Source organism: Sparus aurata, unplaced genomic scaffold (genome assembly GCF_900880675.1).
Source record: "Sparus aurata unplaced genomic scaffold, fSpaAur1.1, whole genome shotgun sequence".
In the NCBI taxonomy this organism is placed as follows: domain Eukaryota; kingdom Metazoa; phylum Chordata; class Actinopteri; order Spariformes; family Sparidae; genus Sparus; species Sparus aurata.
The window spans coordinates 1-10,784 of NW_022045181.1; the positions used below are offsets into that span (position 1 = coordinate 1).

Consider the following 10,784-nt stretch of genomic DNA (forward strand, 5'->3'; position numbering starts at 1 on the left):
CGATCAACACCCTGGTGTCGGCCTTTCCAGTGAGGCTAAGAAGTATGACAGACCGTAAACTGCAGCCCATCCTCATCATGCATATTAATAATGTGAGAAGGAGTCAGGCTTGTCTTCACAGCTTGATCTCAGTCTCATGCTCACTCTGATGACCACAGAGGAACGTTGTCTTTCAAGAAACCTCATCTTCCACTGCAAGACGTTTATTGAGGTGTGCTGTATTTGTTGTGTACATGATTTATCTGCTAAAGAGCTTTAACATCTCTGAAGCCTTAAAGAAAGATAAGAGGAGCAGCGATAAGTTTACCCACAGCTGCAAGTGGATTTATTATCTCCCTTCTCTCCGTGCCAAGGTAGGTTATATCTTCATTTAAACTGTAAAGCATTTATCACTCTTATTCAGAGCAACATAAAGTCCATTTATATCAATACACACTGTGACTCTTTTCTCTTATATTTCCACATAAAATCTGACAGTCTTGGAACCTTGAAAATATGTGTTGAATTGATGCGTATCCTGAAAGCCACGGTTAGTTAGGGTGAATTTAAAACTAGAATAATGTTAGCAGTTTATCTAAACAACTCAGATGAAAATGTTTATCCCTTTTTTAGAGAGAAACTATTCTTAAATAATCTTAACAATAGAAACATCTTACAAAGACCACTTTTATTCTGAAGGCATCTATTCCTGTGTGGTGTGTGAGTTTACCAAACAGCCTTCCACTAACAAACTGCCATCTGGTGGAGACTGTAACTCATTGCACCACACATTGTTGTCTTGACATGGAGCGCTGTCCCCCTTCAACACTGCAGCTGCTGGTTTAAGACATTTCTTTTGTTTCTCTCTTACATGGTTCATAATGACTTTATCATGTGACTTTTGTTTTTAGTGCTCTAACGATTGCAACTTGAAAGGAAGTAAAGCACCAGGGGTCGACCAATGTGGCTTTTTCAGGGCCGGGCGGTTATTCTACATAATCTGCCAGGGCCAATAATCAGTCTGCCCCTCACAAGTACCAGCAGACATAAAGACTTTGTTTCCTTTACAAGAGTAAATGCAATCGTTACCTCTACCCCTGTTAGAAACCCACAGAATGAGTCTCTCACTCTTAAATAATCAGCATTAAGAGGTCCGCATACAGTTTACAAAACAATAAAATGACTAGTTAAGTCAGACAGTTACTGACTACATGCACATTAAAAAGTCTAGTTTAACAGCTTCACATCTGTCTGCTGCCTACTGTGCTGACCACAGAGGGACATGATCTTTAAAGAGGAAATGTTTCTCTGTTACAAGTAGAATTATCAATTATTTATTGATATATTTAGTGGAATGATTCATGTGATATGATTGATCTTTCATACATTGACCTGCTGATTTGATTTCTCAGGAGTCACTCTGAGGAGCAGCTATGAGTGTAAAAGTGACAGTGAGTGGATTCCTTATCCTCCTTTTTGTTCCAGGTAATGTATGTCTATATTTATATTGTTGGGCATTTAGTTACTCAGAGCTAGCTAAAAGATATTTTTAGAACTATATAAAAATGAATGACAACCTTCATAATATTCTTCTAGATTGTGTGATATGATGCCAAATGTTGCAGACCATTAAAACACATTCAGTTCTGTTTTCTGTTTCCATTTTTGTGTAGTTAATGTTAAAGAATAAGAGTAGTGCTGTGTCAGTGATCTATACTTGGAGCTGTTTGTGGTTCATTTGGTGACTGTACTCCGAAGCAGGATTTGTTGTTAGCAATGTAATTTCAGTGTTAACTCTGTGTTACGAAGCATGTTCATTCTTCTCTCCCTTGTTATGAATCTGATTGCAGTAAGTGGGTGGCACTTACTGTAGTAATCTACAAGAACCATCAAGACTGAATTCTGAGCCTTACTGAATGTGTATGGCACGATGAAGTCCACTCCTATCATTTTGCCGGGTGCTTTGACCTCCGTTGTCTGCAGAAGACCAGTAGGCTTGACATTAGAGCTTTCATACTGCTGACAGGAAAGGCAAGCATGGAATGACTCCAGACATCTTTGCAGACTGTTGGCCACCATGCTACCTCCAAGATTTTCAGGAGCACCCACATCCTTCCTAAATGTCCTCCAAATGGGCTGTTGTGGAAGTATGAGAGGAACTCTGGCACCAGCACAGTCGGCACAACCAACTGGTAGTTAAATCAGCTGTATTTTGAGGGCACACCTCTGTACAAAACTCCCTGTTGTTCTTGGTAATGGATGCAGCCTGGTGTGGGCTGGCAGATTGTTAGCTCCAGCTCTTGGCACAATGTATTGTCCAGCTGCATTCAATGGCCTGAAGGGGACTGGGTAAATCAGCCCAGTATGACTTGGCGACAGCCACACACACACACTACATTCTGGTAGTGGCATGGCCCGGGACAGAGCATCCGAACAACATTACAGCAACCATGCTTGTAGTGGACCCAGAAGGAGTAAGCCTTCAAGCAGAATGTCCATCTGGTGAGGCGGGATGATGCCTTAGGGCTGTTGAATGCCCAGGTCAGAGCACTATGGTCTGTGAACACATCAAATGCTTCCCCTTCACTGTAATGATCCCACTTTCCGACTGCCCACATCACCACCAGGCATTCCTTTTCTGAGGTAGAATACCTCAGTTCAAAACCATGGAGAGCTCTCGAAGCAAAGGCGATGGCTCTTTCTTCACCTTCAATGGACTGCATCAGAACAGCTCCTGGCCCCACACCACTTAAGTCACAGTGCACCTGAAAGCCAAGGTGTGTCCTCGGCTGCGCTAGCACCGGTTGTGACGGCAATAAGCGCTTTAGATGTTCTAATGCCGCTTGACACTGAGCCAACGATTCCCATAACATCCCTTTCTTTTTGAGGTTGTTTAGTGAAGCCACAATATCAGCTAACCTAGGAAGGAACTTGTGATACCAACCCTAGGAACCTCTGGAGACTTTTTAACTCTGTGGGAGCTGGGTAGGCCGTGATGGCATCATCCTTCATGGGATCCATTTCCAGTCCCTTCCCTGAAACTACATGGCCGAGGAAGACGAGTTGAGTCTGTAGGAGATGGTATTTTTTTCACATTCAGGGTTAGATTGGCCTAGTGCCGTTTCTGAAACACTTCCTCCAAGTCTTGCAGATGTTGCTCTTGCGTACTGGAGAAGATGATGATGTCATCAATATAAACAAAGCAGTTTCTGCCCTGTAGATCCCCCAAGACGCGTTCCATCAAGCCCTGGAAGGTGGACCCAACATTCCTCAGGCCAAACGGCATGACCTTGAACTGGAACAATCCTAAGTGGTTAATCATGGCGGTCTTCTGGATGCTATCCTCATCCATCGCCACCTGCCAGTAACCACTCTGGAGATCCAGGGAGCTGAAACACTGGGCTCCTTGCATGGACTCCAGTATTTCATGCACTAGTGGCATTGGATAAGCGTTGTGATGACTTTTAGCATTTAGCTGGCGTAAAACTCAATGAAAAAAGAAGCAAACCCACGCAAAGCTCACCCAATCCGTTTGGCGACTGGATCGCGGGCCCGCTGTAATCCGGTGTTCTTTTAATCCTTTTTTTTTTGGTTTCTGTTTCTCCTGTGGAGATTCACCCAACAATCCTGCTGGCAACTTCCTCCAAACTCTGATGGTCCCTACCTGTCACGGTTCATCTCCCTGCGACCTTTCCCCTCTCCCCCATTTATCACATTTGGTAAAAATCAACAGAGTAAAATATAATAATACCAGTCCGTATTAATTACCTGTGTTATTACCCTAGGCTCCTGATAAGTTTGAACCCACCATGGCTATTTCAATTATGGCAGAAGGCTAAACAAGAAACATGTTAATCACCACAGTTGCCACACATCAAGGCAGACTTGGGCGACCCTTACACAGGGTCAGAAGGACTGGGGAGTGAATGACGCTTCTACTGAAGTAGCAGGAGGAGGCCTGGGGGGGGGAACTGAAGATATTCAGAGGTGCAGTTAATGCATAATGTTAAGGTGAACCCCTCTGGTGAAGTAATGGAGGGTAGTACAGTGAATCTGACCTGTAGCAGTGATGCTAACCCAGCAGCTAATTACACCTGGTACAAGGATGCCCAAACACTGATTCAAACACCAGGGGGAAAGTTCCAATTCCCCTCCATCAGCTCTGAAGGAGGAAGGGATCTATCACTGCAAGTTTGAGAATAAATATAGACATATCAACTCTTCATCTCTCTTTGCTCTGTAACTACAAAACATTTGCATATCAGGCATATGGTCAGTACATTTAACGTAATAGAACATTCGATTAGTTTTTGGTTTTGCTCAACTCAAAGAGTTGAGTTTGTTGTAATATGTATTATGGAATGTTATGTAACATTCAGTGATGGAGGATAAAATGTTGTTTCAGGCTCCTGATTCAGTATCTCTGATGGTTCACTGCCCTCTAGTGGGGAAGTTTAAGTGTGGCACATTCAGGCTTCATCACTGTGAGTGCTTCCTCCTCTGTCTGCTTTAAAGGGACAGTTCACCCAAATTACAAAAAAAGATACTTTCTTTCTTACCTTTAGTGGTGTGTAGCCATGCAGATAGTTTTGTTCTGTTTCCCTGCACACTGTGAGTTTTGGCTGTTTTTTCAAATGTTAGGTGACACTTTGTTTAATTGTATCCTGATCTACATGTTGAACATCTCTGCACAGTTGATCAGTCTGAACCACCAAAACAAGCCAGAGTCAGTCACATGTTCATGTGTTGTTAACACTAACAGATGTGTGAGTTTCTCACAGCTCAGTGTTCTGCTTTTCTCTGCACACAGCAGCAACCTGACTGCAGAGTGAACAGAGAAGAAACAAACCAGGAAACAGCAACAACATGTCATTCTCCATCCTCTCTTATAATGAACCCTCTGCTCTTCATCCTCTTCAGTCAAACTGCCTCGTGGTTCACAGGTACAATGCATTCCTGTTCCTTCACTACACCTGCAGACTGTGTGACATCCTGCCTCAGAGCACAGAGAGATGAACTGTAGAGGGCAGCTGTACATATTTACAATCAACATCAAAAATGTGACTTAATGCATCCCATACTGCATTTATTATTGAATCTTATACTTAGGAAGACAGTGCAACTTTAGTACAATGTGGGTGTTGGCTCACACTTCACATGTATGTTAATGACCTAAAGAGGAAGTACATCTAGTGGTTTAAGAGCCTGATATCTGTCTTCTGCTCACTCAGAACTGAGGAACGGCTTCTTTCAAGACGACGTCCGTCTTCATTGTAAGTAGAATTGTTTGTAGATGTGACTGATACTGTAAACCTCCTGTGTGCATCATTATTTTATCTGCTGACATGTTTTATTGTCTCTGAAACCTCACAGAGAGATCAGAGGAGCAGGTATGAGTTTAACTGCAGCAGTGAGTGGATTTGTCGTCTTCCTTCTCTCTGTGTCAGGTACAGTTACATTTACTGCATTTAAAGAGGGAATCTGGACTTTTGCATGAAGTAGCTGTGTGCTCAGCACTTTTACACGCTGTAAACTGAGAATATTTTGGGTTTTCAGAACTTTTCCCTTCTCTTCCTGTTTAATGTGTTCTAAAGTCGACCCTGGCTGCAGAAGCAGCAGCTCATGTGGAGGACGATTAGTTTGTATCTGCAGCTACTTTTATCACAGTGATGTTTTTTGGAGGGATATTGTTCTCACAGTAAAACCCCCAAAACTGACTGTACTTCTTGTATATGATCGTACATCCGCACCACTCCCTGCTAGTTCTGTTAGTGCTGTCTGACGTCAGTGTGATGTTTACATGCTATATGCAGACAGCGTATCTTTCTGTCATAGCTGCTTGAAGCAGTTTGACACCTCAGTGTTCTGCTTTTATTTTTGTAGTTTTCACACTCAGCAGCATCCTGATCACAGAGTGAACAGAGAGAACTGACCAAGAACAGCACAGACTCTAATCAATAATATTTCTCCTCTTATCCTGGTCAGTAAACTGCATTAAAGGTCACAGGTTCAATACATTCCTGTTCACTTCACTGCACCTTCAGACTGGGTGCACACTGAGTTTAACTGTAGAAAGCATGTTCACATCTTCCACTCTTCCTTTGTTTGTGTTCATCCTGGTGTCATTCAGAAATAACATACAAAAGTCATAAAGTGTTATTTATTTAAAGCATTAGTTAGAAAGTGTCTATTAAAGGGAAGTTAACATGTGGGTGGAGTAACATGAGTATTTTGAACATATTTTCTTCAGCATCTCAGAGAAGTGTGTAAAATATGTTTTTATTATTTTCTGTGTGGACGACTTCAGCAATATAACCCAAGAGAATGCGGTCCGCAAGCAGCACTGAAGTGCTCCAATGACGTTCAAGCACACCCTCTCGGGTAATATTGCGATTATACAACTAATACCAACAAAAATATAATGTATAATCCAAATATATCCATGTTGATCGACAATTTGCTCTCAAATTTTAAAGGTTTTTGCGAGTGTGCGTCGCGTTTCCATGGAAACACATGGGTTCTGACAAAATCAGTCACCTCAGTAGACTCATATGTGTAATGGAACGTAGTTCCAGCAAATAATCCAGCCCTTAGTAACGACATAGCAACAGAAAGAATTTTCTAGTCCCAGATGATGAACTCTGAGCTGACGTTAATGTTTTATCGCGGTCTTGAAATTTACCGAACTAAATCAATACTGCACAGATAAACAAAAATTCTTATTTTTATCACCCAAGTTATAACAAAGATGTTGATTTTTTTTTCTTTTATATTTTTTATAAAATGTTTTCACCGCGGTCACAGTAGTGTCTCTCACACTGAAGGGAAAATAAATAATAGAAAACAGACCAGGCATTTATTCGGGACAGGTGTTTAGTTCCCTCCTCTCAAAAATCCGGGACGAAAATGTCATAAACTTCTCCAGCTTCTCTGTGAATTCTCCGGCATCCTTCTGGGCAATAGTTGTCTTCTGCAAGTGAAGTTGTTACGGCGGAGGAAACGATTCAGCCGACCAGCATTCACAGATAACTCCTCATCTCTGCTGTCACTCGTACATTTGTTTCTCCATCGCCCTGATCATTTTGCGGTACACTCTCTCTTGGCGTGCCCGTTTGCTGATAACTAATTCCCACATGTTTATCTCAGGCTCCTCGCTGGCCTTCTTCCTCCCTCCAGCAGGCAGCCTGGCCCTGTTGCTGTCCTCCTCGGACAGCTCCGTTTTATTTTTTCGCCCATCTCTCACTGTCTTGGGGTCGACAGAGAAACAGAGAAACTAGCTGCTGCTTCTCCAGAGTTTTCCTCTGCATATTTTACTAGAGAAAGTTTGAATTTCAGGCCGTACTTTTTATTTTTTTTGCTCTGGCTCTGACAGTTACTATGTTGCCATGGAGATGGATACACTATTGCCACAGACTTGGCAGAGTAATATTTTGAATAATGCGTCAGGCGTGCTGTCATGCTGATTTAAGCACGGTCTACATGTCTTGTTGACCAATCAGATTGCTTGGTCGGAGCTACTTGTTGTATAATTTTTGTTGACACATGATTACGAACTTTTGATGACAGTAATTCGTCTGATAATCGAGGATTTTTAAGCACGTCCATGTTACCTTTCCTCCACATCATGTTGGTGTTTTGATCAATTTTTTTGATTCACTGATTGTTAACTGAAGTTATTCAGTGTCATTGTGTTTTCTGATGTTCTCTGTGTTACAGTGATACAGGGTCAGGATGGCTGGGGAGTGACTTACAGCTCTACTGAGATCTGTGCCTTAAAAGGATCAACAGTGGACATGAGCTGCACCTACACATACCCATCCACTGTAAAGAGAGTTGAGAACAGATTCTGGTTCACAAAAGAGAGTAATGGCGTTTTTCCAGATTTGAGAACAGACCCACAGTATTCAAGTCGTGTGCAGTATAACTGTGTTAACAATGACTGCACTCTGAGAATCACAGACCTGAGAGAGAGCGACTCAGCTGAGTACAAGTTCAGATTCATTACAGACCAAGGAGGTGGGAAATATTTTGGTTCACCTGGAGTCACTTTGTCTGTCAAAGGTAATATTTTCATCTGAATATTTCTTAAGTTATCTGTGTGTGTGTGTGTGTGTGTGTGTGTGTGTGTGTGTGTGTGTGTGTGTGTGTGTGCTTACATTCAGTCTAAAATGAAGACTTTTGTTTCTTATTCACATATTCAGATCTGCAGGTGAAGGTGGTGAACAGCTTACATGTCTATCCCTCTGAACTCTGGGCAGCACTGAAGTGTCACAGCAGTTGTCTTCTACCTGGTCGTCTTCACTACGTCTGGTACAAGAATGAACGGATCATTCAGGGACAAACATCTTATTATTGTTCAGACTACTTCACTCCTACAGACAGCTTTTCCTGTGCTGTAGAAGGACATGAGAACTTCCGCTCTCCTCCACTGTGTGAGTTTACTTCCAGTTGTCCACTGAAATAACACCTGGTGGAGCCTTTTGAGCCGACCTGTTGTACTGGAGCTTAACTACATTTATACCATGGTCTGGGGGAATACTCGATTCTGATTGGCTGCAGAGTGTCCATTAACCCCTGATATACGGACACCTACTAAGTAGTTCCAGTCAAATTGACTGTTCACCGCTGTAAATTAATGCGCTAGCTGGCGTATATCAAATCTGAATATTTTATTTCCAGCACTGAGTGCAGTCCGTCAGTCCTTCAGTGTCTTATCCTCTGAACACCACAGGGTGGCGACTGTAACACACCAGCTGCAGAAAGTTCACTTCCCCTCTAAATTTACTGATACGCGAATAATCTCTCATCCCGTTCGCTGTTCAACTCTCTGCTTCAGGCTGCGGTCACAGTAACGTTACACACGGCCGGTCATTTGTTCATGAAAATCTTGCTATTGATTTGGGGACAATGACATGACTGGTTAGCGAGCTAATCGTGTTAGCTAGCATACTGTCACATTATATTTACTGTTTGTCAACCGTGCGCAATGTTATTGACTTTGAATCTTGCTAGCATAGCGTTAGCTTGCTGGCTCATCACTGAGCGGACTAGAATATCTCCCGTTGCCAAGTCATATCTATAGTCCGTCCTATTTACTGGAGGAGTGAACAACGTCTCCGTTGCATAAGAACCTTATGGGAGGGTAATGATTGTTTCAGGTATTAGGCAAACCCTCAGGCGTTACCAGGGAAACTAAGTTCCGGCTTGTAAAAAACTTTATATTTTGACTGTAAAACGCAAGAAAATGTAAAGTAATGGTCCAAATTTCGTTTCTTTGGCAAGTGACCATGGTATAAGCGGGATAATGCCCGACGAGGTGTCCATAAACAGGAGTTAATGGACGACGCGGAGGCCTAAGAACCGTCCTCCGCTGCGCGTCGGACGGTTGCCTCCGCGAAGTCCATTAACTCCTGTTTATGGACACCTCGTCGGGCATTATCCCTTACGTAATTCAGTGATATTTGGTGATTCATTGTGCAGAATTGGGTGACAACCAAATAACAGCTCTGACACAAAACACTTGATGATTTCAGGTTTTAACTGTTTTGATTCTGGTTATTTCACAAAACATGAATGAAGACAATAAAGTATCTAACTTTTTTTCCACTCATGTTCTTTTGCCAACTTGTGAAAAGATTTCATGTGCACTCCTCTTATTTAACTACTAGAGTTGTTCATTAAACATGAAACTGTCCAAAGACTCTGAACCAGGATCATTTAATTGATCTGCTGCCTTCAGCACTGATGAACTGTGAGACAATTTGAATCTTTGTGTGCTTTATGTTTTCAATTTGAATTAAAAGTAAGATGAACTAGATTTAGTTTCTCTGATGTGGATCCCTAATGCCAACACACATGTGGAAATGAAATGTAAAATGTGTTCATGTTTTCTCCTCCAGATCCCGTGAGGGTCCCCTCTGTGTCAGTGAGTCCCTCTGCTGAGATAGTGGAGGGCAGTTCAGTGACTCTGACCTGTAGCAGTGATGCTAACCCAGCAGCTAAATACACCTGGTACAAGAATAATGGAGATCCAGACCTTCAACCTCTCAGTAAAGAACCACAGCTTGTCTTCAGCTCCATCCAGTCCTCTGACTCTGGAGAGTATTACTGTACAGCTGAGAACGAGCTGTGGGGGAAGATGTCTAAATACATCTATATTAATGTAAAATGTGAGTAAATCCCAGCTGATTTAAATCAACTAATGACTTTTTAAACTTTATTACCCAGTCAGGTGTTTTGCTGATAGTGCACTTTCTCCAGCTCTGCCTGTTTCACCTTCACAGTCTGCTGCTGTTGTTCACTGAGCAGCTACAGTAGATGATGAAATGATGTTTGATTTACAAACTGTTTCCAGATCTGCACAGATGTTCATTGATCCAGAAAACCACCTCTAAAGTTTCAGATGCTGCCACACATAAATACACATCCATCATGTAATGTTACCAGAGTCCTGTTATCAACTCTGTCTCTGAGGAATGATGTTCATATATTAGTAGTTTGTTTCACCAGATATGTGAAAACAAAATTGCTGACTAAATTTGATTACAAGGCAACTTTTTTAGTATTGTAGAAAGTGATTAAATTACAGAACCAACATTATCAGTTTGTACCATACATTCACTGGAGGACACCAATGTAGAGGAAGCTCTGAATGCAGCAAAGGAAATATAAAATATGTTGATTTTGTAGCTTGTGCTAACCAGGCATATGATATTGAAAATCTTATAGAGCAACATTTTTATATATATAATTTTCCTCTGTTATTCAGTGTCATTGTGTTTTCTGATGTTCTCTGTGTTACAGTG

General features: G+C 41.9%; 1 long non-coding RNA gene across 1 annotated transcript; it reads left to right on the forward strand.

Annotated features, from left to right (window-relative positions):
* Positions 1–4,728: 4,728 nt before the first annotated feature.
* On the forward strand, positions 4,729–5,369 carry LOC115578145 (uncharacterized). The gene is made up of 3 exons (XR_003983386.1): positions 4,729–4,922; positions 5,211–5,252; positions 5,353–5,369. It is a non-coding gene; the product is annotated as an uncharacterized LOC115578145 (long non-coding RNA).
* The last annotated feature ends 5,415 nt before the right edge of the window (positions 5,370–10,784 follow it).